Source organism: Macaca nemestrina, chromosome 7 (genome assembly GCF_043159975.1).
Source record: "Macaca nemestrina isolate mMacNem1 chromosome 7, mMacNem.hap1, whole genome shotgun sequence".
NCBI lineage: Eukaryota > Metazoa > Chordata > Mammalia > Primates > Cercopithecidae > Macaca > Macaca nemestrina.
The window spans coordinates 160,442,219-160,457,355 of NC_092131.1; the positions used below are offsets into that span (position 1 = coordinate 160,442,219).

At 44.3% G+C, this 15,137-nt stretch overlaps 1 long non-coding RNA gene across 1 annotated transcript; it reads left to right on the forward strand.

The window, feature by feature from the left end:
* The first annotated feature begins 13 nt into the window (after positions 1–13).
* On the forward strand, positions 14–14,736 carry LOC139355457 (uncharacterized). The gene is made up of 3 exons (XR_011606134.1): positions 14–131; positions 14,037–14,188; positions 14,298–14,736. It is a non-coding gene; the product is annotated as an uncharacterized lncRNA (long non-coding RNA).
* The last annotated feature ends 401 nt before the right edge of the window (positions 14,737–15,137 follow it).

Below are 15,137 nucleotides of genomic sequence, written 5' to 3' on the forward strand. Positions count from 1 at the left end.
GCATGCCGGGAAAGGCACCTCTCCCGATCTCCTGGCGCTCACCTCCCGGGCGTTCCTTTCGTGTCCCCTTTGAAAGCCCGATCCTTGGGTTTGGAATGAGACGGTTTGGGTAATTATGGGAGTGTGGCGAGGTATACCAGGCACTTTGAGCCCCTCCTCCCCGACTTGTTTGATCTGTGTGGTCTTGGGGAAACCGTTTAACCTTTCTCCACGGAGCAAGCGTTAAGTGTGTGCCTGCTGAGTGACTTTGTAAAGATTCAAAAAAAAAAAAAAAAAAAACAGCAAGGGTATTTGCCTACAAATGAACTGCCAGCCTTTCCTGGCCAATGAAAAAGAATGCTAATTTAAATGCAACTTACCAGGAGCCCCACATGAGAGTGGAAATGGCACTTGGAATTTCCCTTGGGATAGAAGATGAGCCCTTTCTTGCTAAACTCACTGCTACTGTTGGGGAAAGCAGGGTGATAAGAGCATGCGGCGTTTTAAAGGAGGCAGGGACATGCCTGTATCACAGTTACTGGTTCCACCTCATACGAGATACGGTATATTGGAAACGAGAAAAAAAAAAAACACCGTCTCCTAACTCAGAAAAAGTGGTCATGCATCAGAACCAATTAACTTTGTAACATATTGACAAACTGCCCTTCAGGCCAAAACCTAATATTTTACTCCCATGAAACCCCCACTTAAAACAATTCACACCTTTTCTGCTTTGAACTCCATTCTTCAGCTTTGCCGATTTCAGAACGATTTCATCAATTCTTAAAGAGATGATTAAGCTTGAAGAATTTGACTAGCGATGGTCAAGCTCAGGAGTTCTTATTTATAGATTAAAAATTAAATGTATCCATTTATAATGTGGTTATTAAGCCAAAATATAGTTTGTGGCACCCTTTTCTAATTTCAAGGTACTTCATAAGCCTAATTATCAGAAAATTATTCCCTGACTAGAAAATCAAAAGAAAGGGTATTAGATGATCATGTGTAATAAAGAGCATTAAATTGTAAGCATATGATGTTATACTTGAAGTTTATAAAACATTCTAATATTCATTATGTATAATCCTTATAACAACTCAGAGAAAAGTGCTATACTAGTATTACCATTTTCTGAGTCAGTCTTGAGTGGGAATCTGGAAAAACGTATTTTAACATGTTCTCCAGGCAATTGTTATGCACAACTGGGTTTGGGACATATTGGCTGTAGTGGAAAGAACCCAAGGTTTGAAGTCAGACAGATCCATGTCAACTTGCAGCTCTTATACTTCCTGCACTCTGATTGTGGTGACAGGTTTTTAAACTTTTTTTTTTTTTGAGACCGAGTCTCAGTCTGTTACCCAGGCTAGAATACAAAGGCATAATCTCAGCTCACTGCAACCTCTGCCTCCCAGGTTCAAGGAATTGTAGTGTCTCAGCCTCCTGAGTAGCTGGGATTATAGGCACCTGCTACCATGCCTGGCAATTTTTGTATTTTTAGTAGAGATGGGGTTTCACCATGTTGGCCAGGATGGTCTCGAACTCCTGACCTCAGGTGATCTGCCTGTCTAGGCTTCCCAAAATGCTGGGATTACTGGCGTGAGCCACATGCCCGCCCATTTTTGAACTTTTTGATTTTCAGTTCCTTTAACTGCAAATTGAGGCCACTTTTGGATTGTCTTTGTTTTTGTTTGTTTGTTTGTTTTTTACACAGAGTCTCACTCTGTTGCCCAGACTGGAGTGCAATGGTGTAATCTTGGCTAACTGCAACCTCCGCCTCCTGGGTTCAAACAATTCTCCTGCCCCAGCCTCCTGAGTAGCTGGGATTACAGGCGCACGCCACATCACCTGGCTAATTTTTGTATTTTTAGTAGAGACAGAGTTTCACCATGTTGGCCAGGCTGGTCTCGAACTCCTGACCTTGTGATCCGCCCACCTTAGCCCAAAGTGTAATCCCAAAGTGCTGGGATTACAAACAGGAGCCACCGTGCCTGGCTTGTCTTTGTGTGCGTGTGCGTGTGTGTGTGTGTGTGTGTGTGTGTGTGTGTGTGTTTTGAGATGGAGTTTTGCTCTTGTTGGCCAGGCTGGAGTGCAGTGGTGCAGTCTTGGCTCACTGCAACCTCCGACTCCCAGGTTCAAGGGATTCTCCTGCGTCAGCTTCTCAAGTAGTTGAGATTACAGGCATGAGCTACCATGCCCTGCCTGGATTGTATTTGGGTTGTCATAATGATTCTCAGATCAAAATATTTAGAATACATGTCATAATCCCTGATAAATAGGATGGACTCTATGAATGTGAGTACTAGTTAGTGGTAAGGTTGCATTCGAACTAGCACCCTGTACTCTGTGCAATACAGCACATTGTTGAATCTTTTTTCCTCTGCTATTCTGTTTCTCCCCTAGACAGTGCTAGAGGAACACTAACAGATTCATATACCACAGATCTTTTTTGGACTGCTTAGTGACTACTCCCCATCTGTTGGTATATATATTTACATTGTCTCCCACCTTCATTTCAGTTTTTTTTTTCTTAACATGTTAAAATGCTGAGCTGTAGACATTATTGCAGTAAAATAATGCTGATAGAGGATTAGAGAGGGCACTTGTGCATGAACTTCAAGGAGACTGAAAATTTTTATATAAATATCTCAAAGTAAAGACACCTCAAAACTCACTCTTCACTTACATAACAATATTTCAGATGCTGTCTTCCTGGCCTCCTTCCAGTGGTTCCATAGAACCTCTACTAGCTTCATCATTTACCCTTAAAAAAGGGAGAGATTCGCTTAGGCAGAACTTCCCATAGACATCCGAAACTCAGCATTTCCAAAGCCAAACTAATTATCCATCCCTTCACCACCACACCCAAGTACTATAGCATTCCTCTAAATGGGCAATACCACCACCATTCCAGTAAGTTTGCCAGGCTACGAATCTTATCCCTCAACTGACCCTTTTCATCTATTTTCCACAATCACTTGATCCCAGAGTTCTATTGCTTCCAACATTTGAATGTCTTTTTTTTCTTTTTTTTTTTTTTTTCTTTTTTGAGACGGAGTCTCACTCTGTTGCCCAGGCTGAAGTGCAGTAGCACAGTCTCAGCTCACTGCAACTGCAATCTCTGCCTCCCAGGTTCAAGCAATTCTCCTGCCTTAGCCTCCCAAGTAGCTGGGATTACAGGCACACCCCACAACACCGGGCCAATTTTTTTATATTTTTGGTAGAGATGGGGTTTCACCATGTTGGCCAGGCTGGTCTCAAACTCCTGACCTCAAGTAATCCACCCGCCTCAGCCTCCCAAAGTGCTGGGATTACAGGCATGAGCCACCGCACTCAGCCAAAATGTCCTTTTTTTTTTTAAGACGGAGTCTCACTCTATCACCCAGGCTGGAGTGCAGTGGTGTGATCTCAGCTCACTGCAACCTCTGCCTCTTGGGTTCAAGCAATTCTCTGCCTCAGCCTCCTGAATATCTGGGATTGCAGGCGCCCACCACCATGCCCGGCTAATTTTTTTTTTTTTTTTTTGAGACGGAGTCTCACTCTGTCGCCCAGGCTGGAGTGCAGTGGCCGGATCTCAGCTCATTGCAAGCTCCGCCTCCCGGGTTCACGCCATTCTCCGGCCTCAGCCTCCCGAGTAGCTGGGACTACAGGCGCCCGCCACCTCGCCCGGCTAGTTTTTTGTATTTCTTAATAGAGACGGGGTTTCACCGTGTTAGCCAGGATGGTTTCGATCTCCTGACCTCGTGATCCGCCCGTCTCGGCCTCCCAAAGTGCTGGGATTACAGGCTTGAGCCACTGCGCCCGGCCCCGGCTAATTTTTTTGTATTTTTAGTAGAGACGGGGGTTTCACCATCCTGGCCAGGTTAGTATTGAACTGCTGACCTCGTGATCCACCCACCTTGGCCCCCCAAAGTGCTGGGATTACAGGCATGAGCCACTGCGCCCGGCAGTCTAAATGTCTTGTAAATTTAATACCTACTTTCCATTTCCTCCACCATTACACTAGTTAAACATTTTTCTCTGTGAGACCCTACAAATATAGAAGTATTCCACTATAATGACAATGAAAATGTTCAAGTTTATTTGAGAATATCAAATTGTATATGCAATGAGATATTATTCAGCCATAAAAAAGAAACCACTGCTATTTGCGACAATATAGATAAACCTGGGAGACATTAAGCTATGTGAAATAAGTCAAACACCATTAGGCCGGGCATGGTGGCTCATACCTGTAATCCCAGCACTTTGGGAGGCCAAGGCAGGTGGATCACCATAAGTCAGGAATTCGAGACCAGCCTGGCCAATGTGGCTAAATCCTGTCTCTACTAAAAATACAAAAATTAGCCAGGCATGGTGGCTTGTAATCCCAGCTACTCAGGAGACTGAGGCACAAGAATCACTTGAACCTGGGAGAGACGGAGGTTGCAGTGAACCAGGATCAAGCCACTGTACTCCAACCTGGGTAAGAGTGAGACTCTGTCTTAAAAAAAAAAAAAAAAAAAAAGCCAGGCACGGTGGCTCACGCCTGTAATCCCAGCACTTTGGGAGGCCGAGGCCGGCTGATCACCTGAGGTCAGGAGTTGGAGACCAGCCTGACCAACATGGAGAAACCCCATCTCTGCTCAAAATACAAAATTAGCCAGACATGGTGGTTCATGCCTGCCATCCCAGCTACTTGGGAGGCTGAGGCAGGAGAATTGCTTGAACCCGGGAGGTAGAGGTTACGGTGAGCCAAGGTCATGCCATTGCACTCCAGCCTGGGCAACAGAGTGAAATTCCATCTCAAAAAAAAACGTAAGTTTTATGTATGTATATTTTACCACAGCTTTCAAATTAGAAAATAATCAATGAGATACCACTGCACTCCTGTTAGAATGACTAAAATCCAAAACACTGCCAACACCAAATGCTGATGAGGATGTAGAGGAACAGGAACACTCAGTCATTACTAGTACACAATCATACAGTCACTATGGAAGACAGTTTGGTAGTTTCTTATACAGCTAAATGAAGTATAGTCCTACTATACTACCCAGCAATAACGTTCCTAGGTATTAGACCAGATGTGGCAGCTCATGCCTGTAAGCCCAATGCTTTGGAAGGCCAAGACAGGAGCCCACATGTTGGAGGTTAACAGTGAGCTATGATGACAACACTGTACTCCCACCTAGGCAACAAAGAGAGACTCTGTATCTAAAAACAAAGAAAAAACACACAAAAACAAAAACATTCCTAGGTATTTACCCAAATGAGCTGAAAATATGTCTGCACAAAAACCTACACACAAATGTTTATAAAAGTTTTATTCATAATCAGCTGGGTGGGGTGGCTCACACCTGTAATCCTAGCACTTTAGGAGGCCAAGGTGGGTGGATGGTTTGAGGCCAGGAGGTCAAGCCCAACCTGGGCAAAATTTCAAGACCTCATCTCTGAAAAAAGAAATGAACAAAAAAATTAGCCAAGTGTGGTGGTGCATGCCTGCAGTCCCAGCTACTTGGGATGCTGAGGCGGAAGGATCGCTTGAGCCCGGGAAGTTGAAGCTACAGTTGGCCATCAGTACACCACTGTACTCCAACTTGGGTGACAGAGTGAGACCCTGCTTCAAAAAAATAATAAAAATAATTGTTACTTTTAAAAATAAAAATAAACTTTATAAAACACTGATAATTTCCAATGTATTAACTTTTTATTTTGTGGTGAGTACTTATTGTGCCTTACCTAATAAACCTTTGCTCATCCCAAAGTTGTACACATTTTCTTCTATGTTTTTTGCATAATTTTTATTGTTTTCCGTTTTGCATTTAGGTCTAATATCCACCTCAAATTAATATCCGTAAAGGCTGGCCACAGGGGCTCATGCCTGTAATCCTAGCACTTTGGGAGGCCAAGGCAGGCCGATCACGGGGTCAGGAGACCGAGACCATCCTGGCTAACATGGTGAAATCTCTACTAAAAATACAAAAAATTAGCCGGGCGTGATGGTGGATGCCTGTAGTCCCAGCTTCCCAGATACTTGGGAGGCTGAGGCAGGAGAATGGTGTCAACCCAGGAGGCGGAGATTGCAGTGAGCTGAGATGGCACCACTGCACTCCATCCTGGGTGACAGAGTGAGACTCTGTCTCAAAAAAAAATGATGATAATAATAATAATCTGTGTATGGTGTGAGGTAGGGGTTGAGATTCATTTATTTCATAAGGATGTCAAGTTGATCCAATACTATTTGTTTAACATTATTTTCCCTCTTTGAAGTACCTTGACATCTGTATTAGTTATCTATTACTGTATAACAAATTACCTCTAAAACTTAGCAGTTTAAAACAACAAATACTTATTACCTCATTTTTTTGTGTGTGGTTAAGGAATCTGGGCACAGCATACCTGGGTGCCAGTGGCTCACTGTGTCTCATGAGGTTCCAGTCAAGCTGTTGGCCAGGGTTGTAGTCTCAACTGAACGCTTGACTCAATGTGAGGGGAGTCTGCTTCCAAGCTCCTTTGTGCTTCTTGGCAAGCCTTGGTCCCCTGCCCCATAGGCCTCTGCACAGGCCTGCCTCACAACATGGCAGTTAGCATTACTGATAGTAAACAATCCCAGAGAGAAACAATGACCCCAAAATGTAAGCCATAGTCTCTTTTAAACCTAACTCTAGGCTGGGCGCGGTGGCTCAAGCCTGTAATCCCAGCACTTTGGGAGGCCGAGACGGGCGGATCACGAGGTCAGGAGATCGAGACCATCCTGGCTAACACGATGAAACCCCGTCTCTACTAAAAAATACAAAAAACTATCCGGGCGAAGTGGCGGGTGCCTGTAGTCCCAGCTACTCAGGAGGCTGAGGCAGGAGAATGGCGTGAACCTGAGAGGAGGAGCTTGCAGTGAGCTGAGATCCGGCCACTGCACTCCAGCGTGGGTGACAGAGCAAGACTCCGTCTGAAAAAAAAAAAAACCTAACTCTAGTAGTGACATCCTCTGACACCTATCAGCCCACACCCAAGAGAGATTGCATATGGGTGTGAACACCTGGAGGTAGGAATCATGATATTCAATGACATGCAATCTCTATTGAGTGTGACCTGATAGATAAGGGTCCATTATTAGAGGCTGGTCCATCATAACATAACACCTTTGTCAAAAATCAGTTGTCTGTATATATTTGGGTCTATTTCTAGGTTGTATTCTGTTCAACTGATCTAATTATTTGTCCATTGACTGCAGCTATGCTGCCTTGATTTCTGTAACTATAATATGTCTTGAGGTCAGTAGTTAGGTCCTTCAACTTATCTTTTTCAAAACTGTTTTGGCTATTCCAGGTTGCAGTGCAGTGGCATGAACACAGCTCACTGCAGCCTGGACCTTGCAGGCTGAAGCAATCCTTCCACCTCAGCCTCCCAAGTAGCTGTGGTTATACACCACTACACTTGGCTAATTTTTAAAATTTTTTTATAGAGACAGGAGTCTCACCATGTTGCCCAGGTTAGTCTCAAACTTCTAGGCTCAAGCAATCCTCCTGCCTTGACCTCCCAAATTGCTGGGATTACAGGCGTGAGCCACCGTGCCTGGCCCTTGCATTTTCATATAAATTTTAGAATTGGCTCATCAACTTCCATGAAAATCCTGCTAGGATTTTTAGTGGAATGGCATTGGATCTACAGATCAATTCTTGAATAATTAATATTTTAATATTGAGACTTCTGATTCATTAACATGTAGTCACAATACATATATCTAACAAAGGACAAAAATCCACAATATATTAAGAACCCTGTAATAGGTTGGGTGTGGTGGCTCATGCCTGTAATCCCAGCAATTTGGGAGGCTGAGGCGGGAGATCGCTTGAGGTCAGGAGTTCGAGACCAGCCTGGCCAACATGGTGAAATCACGTCTCTACTAAAAATACAGGAAAATGGCCAGGCGCAGTGGCTCATGCCTGTAATCCCAGCACTTTGGGAGGCTGAGACAGGTGGATCACTTGAGGTCAGGAGTTCAAGACCAGTCTGGCCAAACTGGTGAAACCCTGTCTCTACTAAAAATACAAAAATTGGCCAGACGTGGTGGCAGGCATCTGTAATCCCAGCTACTCTGGAGGCTGAGGCAGGAGAATCACTTGAACCTGGGAGGCAGAGACTGCAGTGTGCCAAGATCAAGCCATTGCACTCCAGCCTGGGGGACAAGAGCGAGACTTCCTCTCAAAAAAAAAAAAAAAAAAAAAAACAAGAAAAAACTAGCCAGGTGTGGTGGCAGGAGCCTGTAATCCCAGTTACAAGGGAGGTTGAGGCAGGAGAATCACTCAAACCCAGGAGGCAGAGGTTGCAATGATCTGAGATGGTGCCACCACTGCACTCCAGCCTGGGCAACAATGAGACTCTGTCTCAAAAAAAAAAAAAAAAAAAAAGAACCCTGTAATAATAATAATAAAGCAGAAATCCAATTTTTTTTTTTTTTTTTTGGAGACAGGGTCTCACTCTGTCACCCAGGCTGGAGGGCAGTTGCAAGATCACAGCTCCTTAGTTCACTGCGGCCTCAACCTCCTGGGATCAAGTAATCCTCCCACCTCAGCCTCCCTAGTAAGTGAGACTGCAGGCATGCAGCACCACCCCTGGCTAATTTTTTGTATTTTTTGCAGAGATGGGGTTTGGCCATGTTGCCCAGGCTGGCCAATATGTTTTTTTCTTTTTCTTTTTTTTTCCTTTATTTGAGATGGATTCTTGCTCTGTCACCCAGGCTGGAGTGCAGTGGCGCAATCTCAGCTCACTGCAGCCTCTGCTTCCCAGGCTCAAGCGATTCTCCTGCCTCAGCCTCCTGAGTAGCTGGGATTACAGGTTCCTGCCACCATGCCCGGCTAATTTTTGTATTTTTAGTAGAGACAAGGTTTCACCTTGTTGGTCAGGCTGGTCTCAAACTCCTGAACTCACTGTGATCCACCTGCCTCGGCCTCCCAAAGTTCTGGGATTATAGGCATGAGCCACCACACCCAGCCTACAGGCCTTTGTTTTCTTTTTCTTTTTCTTTTTTTTTCCAGATGGAGTCTCACTCTGTCACCCAGGCTGGAGTGCAGTGGTGCAATCTCAGTTCACTGCAACCTCCACCTCCTGTGTTCAAGAGATTCTCCGCCTCAGCCTCCCAGTAGCTGGGACTACAGGCGCCCGCCACCACACCTGGCTAATTTTTTGTATTTTTAGTAGAGATGGGGTTTCACCATGTTAGCCAGGATGGTTTCAATCTCCTGACCTCATGATCTGCCTGCCTCGGCCTCCCAAAGTTCTGGGATTACAGGCGTGAGCCACCATGCCCAGCCCCCTTTTTTTCTTATTACATATTTTGCTGTATGCATTCAGAGAAACTTCTCTAGTAACAAACTAAAAAAATTATTCCTGAAAGTATAGTCTTGGCCAATATATTTTTTTAAAGAATTCAATTGACTTTATTGCAGTTTTAAAATCAGGTAATAATTCATTCCATAAAACAGAAAGTGTTCAATGGCCAATATTTTTTAAATGAGTAAACGAACTGACATTTTACCAAAGAAAATCTACAAATGGCCAATGAACATATGAAACATGCTTAACACCACCAGTTAATAGGGAAATACAAATTAAAACCACAAAGAGATACCAGTTCACACCGTCTACAATGTCTAAAATTAAAAAGACTGACAAGGTTGGATATGGTGGCTCATGCCTGTAATTCCAGCACTTTGGGAGGCTGAGGTGGACAAATCACCTGAGGTCAGGAAGTCGAGACCAACCTGGCCAACATGGTAAAACCCCGTCTCTACTAAAAATACAAAAGTTAGCCAGTTGTGGTGGTAGGCGCCTATAATCCCAGCTACAGAGGTTGAGGCAGGAGAATCACTTGAACCCGGGAAGGGGAGGTTGCAGTGAGCCAAGGCTGTGCTGTTGCACTCCAGCCTGGGCAACAAGAGCAAGACTCCATCTCAAAAATAAATAAATGAATAATAAAAAGACTGACAATAACAAGTGTTGGCTAGGATTTGTAGCAACTAAAACTCTCACACATTCCTGCTGGGAGTATAAACTGCTACAATTCAGCCTAGGCAATTGTGAGACCCCGTCTCTACAAAAAAATTTAAAAATTAGCCAGGAGTGGTGGTGTGCACCTGTGGTCTCAGCTACTTAGGAGGCTGAAGTTGAAGGATCTCCTGAGCCTAGGAGATTCAGGCTGCAGTGAGGTAGGATTGCACTGCTTTACTTCATCCTGGACAACAGAGTGAAACCCCATCTCTATTAAAAAATAGTATAATCGGTCGGGCGCAGTGGCTCACACCTGTAATCCTAGCACTTTGGGAGCCCAAGGCAGGTGGATCACCTGAGGCCAGGAGTTCGAGACCAGGCCAGCCAACATGGCGAAACCCCATCTCTACTAAAAAATACAAACATTAGCTGGGCGTGGTGGCAGGCGCCTATAATCCTAGCTACTCGGGAGGCTGAGGCAGGGGAATCACTTGCACCTGGAGGAAAGAGGTTGCAGTGAGCCAAGATCGCACCACTTTATTCCAGCCTGAATGAAAAACAAAACTCCATCTCAAAAAAAAAAAAAAAAAGGGTACAACCCTTTGGAAAACAGCTTGACAATTGTTTATAAATTTAACATATACTTAGTCTATCACCTAGCAATTTAACTGCTAGGTATTTACTAAAGAGAAATGAAAACATATATCCACAAAAAACTTTATGTCCTTCTTTGAGACAGTCTTGCTCTGTTGCCCAGGCTAGAATGTGGTAGTGTGATCACAGTTCATTGCGCACTCAACCTCCAGGACCAAGCACTCCTCCAGCCTCAGCCTCCCAAGTAGCTGGGACTACAGGTGTGCACCACCACATCCAGCTAAATTTTCTTTTATTTTTAGTAGAGACAAGGTATTGCTATGTTGCTCAGGCTGGTCTGGAACTCCTGAGCTCAAACAATACTCCCACCTCGGCCTCCCAAAGTCCTGGGATTACAGGCCTGGGCCACTGTGCCCAGCACACACAAAAAAACTATAGTATTAAAAATTTTATAACAGCTTTATTCATAATAACCAAAAACTAGAAGCAACTCAAATGTCCATCAACAGATAAATGAGTAAACAAATTGATTATCAATGGACTATATTCAACAATAAAAAAAGAATGGAGTTCTGGAGTTCAACAATAAAAAGAAATGAACTGCTGATATATCAACAATATAGATGAATGGCTGGGTGCAGTGGCTCAGGCCTGTAATCCCAACACTTTGGGAGGCTGAGGTAGAAGGATCACTTGAGCCCAGGAGTTCAAGACCAACCTGGGCAACATAGTGAGACCCCCCCAGCCATCTCTAGTTTAAAAAAAAAAAAAGGAAAAAACAATATAGATGAATCTCAAAACACATAATGAGCAAAAAAAGCCAGACATGTATTAATACACAGTATGATTCCATTCTGTGGGACATTCTAGAACAGACGAAATTAATCTATGATGTGGTGGAATAAAGATGGCCCATCTTTGTCACTCTCCCCACTGAAAAGTGGAATTTATTTTTCCATCCCCTTGAATTTCTTCTAGGCTCGTGCCTGCTTTTGTCAGTAGAATACAGCTAAAGTGATGCTGTACCAGTTTTGGGTCTAGTCTTTACAAGCAGTGGTAACTTCAACTTTCTCCTTCTTGGTACCTACCCACCATGTTGTAAGGAAGCCCAAACAGCCACATGGAAGACAGTTCTAGCTGAGCTCCCAGCCAAGAGCCTATCCCAACTCTCCAGCCATGTGAGTGAAGTGAATTTTCCAGCCCCAGTCAAGCTACCCCAGCTGACCCACAAAGCAGACAAATTGATTCCGCTAAACCATAACCAAATTGCAAAATCATGAGCAAATAAATGATTTTTATTTTTATTTTTTTGACAGAGTCTCGTGCCACCCAGGCTGGAGTGCAATGCCACAATCTCAGCTCACTGCAACCTCCACTTCTTGGGTTCAAACAATGCCCCTCCCTCAGCCTCCGAGTAGCTGGGATTACAGGCATCCGCCACCATGCCCAGCTAATTTTTGTATTTTTAGTAAAGACAGGGTTTCACCATTTTGGCCAGGCTGGTCTTGAACTCCTGACCTTGTGATCTGCCCACCTCGGCCTCCCAAAGTGCTGGGATCACAGGCGTGAGCCATCGCGCCCAGTCAATGATTTTTATTATTTTAAGCCACTGGGTTTTGGGGCGACAAAACAATCTACAGATATAACAATCTATAACTAAAACATATGGGAATAGAAATCACATCAGTAGGCCGGGCGCGGTGGCTCACGCCTGTAATCCCAGCACTTTGGGAGGCCGAGGCGGGCGGATCACAAGGTCAGGAGATTGAGACCACGGTGAAACCCCGTCTCTACTAAAAATACAAAAAATTAGCCGGGCGCGGTTGTGGGCGCCTGTAGTCCCAGCTACTCGGGAGGCTGAGGCAGGAGAATGGCGTGAACCCGGGAGGCGGAGCTTGCAGTGAGCCGAGATCACGCCACTGCACTCCAGCCTGGGCGACAGAGCGAGACTCCGTCTCAAAAAAAAAAAAAAAAAAAAGAAATCACATCAGTATTACCTGTGGGAAGAGGCAGGATCAATGGCAAAGGGGCACAAGAGGACTTAGAGGCGATAGAAATGTTCTTATCAACTAGGCACAGTGGCTCATGCCCATAATCCCAGCATTTTGGGAGGCTGAGGCTGGAGGATCACATAAGCCCGGGGGTCTGAGACCAGGCTGGGTGACATAGTGAGACCTCATCTCTGCAAAAAATAAAATTAGCCAGGGTGGTGGCACACACCTCTAGTCCCAGCTACTGGGGAGGCTAAGGTGGGAGGATCACTTGAATCCAGGAGGTTGAGGCTACAGTGAGCTGAGATCACACCACTGCACCCCAGCCTGGGCAACACAGTTAGACCCTGTCTCAAAAAAAAAAAAATTATCTATCTTGATTAGGGTAATGGTTATACAAATGTAGGCATTTCTCAAAACTCTGAACTGTATGCTTAAAATCTATATATTGTATTGTATATAAATTATGCCTTAATGAAGTAGATTTAAAAAAAAAAAAAAAAAAGACCAGGCGCGGTGGCTCATGCCTGTAATCCCAACACTTTGGGAGGCCAAAGAGGGCGGATCACAAGATCAGGAGTTAGAGACCAATCTGGCCAACATAGTGAAACCCTGTCCCTACTAAGAATACAAAATTAGCCGGGTGTGGTGGTGTGTGCCTATAATCCCAGTTAGTCGGGAGCCTGAGTCAGGATAATCATGTGAACCGGGGAGGCGGAGGTTGCAGTGAGCCAAGATCGTGCCTTTGCACTCCAGCCTGGGCGACAGTGCAAGACTCTGTCTCAAAAAAAAAAAACATTTGGTAACTCTCCATTAGCTAGAGAATAAAGAGTAACCTCCATAGCTTCTTAGGAGACCCTTCACAAACACAAAGTCACCCCAGCCTGAATTCCCAAGATATTCCCTTCTTTTTTTCTTTTTTTTGTCACCCAGGTTGGAGTACAGTGGCGCAATCTCAGCTCACTGCAACCTCTGCCTTCCAGGTTCAAGCAATTCTCTGCCTCAGCCTCCCGAGTGGCTGGGATTACAGTTAATTTTTGTATTTTTAGTAGACACAGGATTTTACCATCTTGGCCAGGCTGGTCTTGAACTCCTGACCTCGTGATCCACCCATCTTGGCCTCCCAAAGTGCTGGGATTACAGGAGTGATCCACCACGCCTGGTCAATATTCCCTTCTTTACACTAAAATTAAACAAAATGATTTGAAGTTCCATATGGGCCCCGGCTTCTTGAGGTTGTTCTGTCTTCTCGGTATGTCACTCCTTCCGACCTCAGGCTGCTAAAAAGTCCCAGGCATCCTGTGACACCCACCTCTACCCACCCCTGTCCTGAGAGAGTCTTAGCCACCACCTCCTCTGGCTTGCAGAATATTTTGTGAATACTTTTATTATAATACTTACCAAGTATTGTATTGTATTGTATTGTATTGTATTGTATTGTATTGTATTGTATTGTATTGTATTGTATTGTATTGTATTTGTTTACATGCTTCTGTCTTTCACTAGACCCTGACTTCCTTTAGCAAAGAGACAACTTCTGATTCATCTTCATATCACCGTAATCTAAGTACCCGGCAAGTAACAGATACTTGGTAAATGGTGAATGGATTACAGTACATTTGTCAGGGTCTCCTTTTGCTTCTCTCGTTACTTTACTGGTAAGTATTCTCCAGCCCTCTGTTGTATGGCTGTGTCCTAGGTCTCCATCCACTGCCATCCTCTGACATTTCCTTTTCTCTTTCTGTTTCTCTTTCACTCCTCTTGCAGTCCCTGAAGGCTCACTTAGCCTCGTGGCTGCAGCCATTTCCCTCTCTAGAGCAGATACTTCCAAAAGTTATACTGCATGTTAACTGAGCACTAAGGACACTACGCGAAAGGCTGGAGTACAAGCATCCAAAGGACTGAAGAATTTGAAGAGCACTGAATGTGGGAGACAGGAGAGAGAAAAAGAGTCAAATGTCTCCAAGAAATGAAGCCTGTGTGCCCTAGAGAATGAAGAAGCATCATCAAATCGGGGAGGCTGAAGGAGAATCGGTTTTCAGAGAAAAACCATTTATGTTGTCTTAGCTGTGTCGGGTGGCCTACCACTACATTCAAGTGAAGCTGTGTAACAGACAGAGATGGCAAATTTTATTCATTTATGAATGCCTACCAATATATATATATAGTTTTTGCCATCATGTCACTTATTGGGGTGACAGACATAAATCAAATAATTCCATAAATAAATATAAAATTACAATTTGTGATAAATGCTGCAAAGTGGTACATATTCGTATGGAAGCATAAAGTAAGGAGAACTGACCCAGTCGAGGGAGCTGGCAGTGAGAGCTGAAGGTAAGAGCAAGAGTTGACTAGGCGACAAGATGGCAAAGTTCTAGGCAGAAGGAATAGCATGTTCCAAAGCCTACAGCATAGAGACAGAAAATAGATTAGTGATTGCCAGGGGGTGGTGGGGAGAGCAGAGAGGAAGTGGAGTGCCTGCTCATGGATATGGAGTTTCTTTTTGAGGCAATGAAAATACTCTGGAATGAGATAGTGGTAACAGTTGCACACATACTAAAGAATTACATACTTTAAAAGGGTAAATTGTGTGGTAAGCGAATT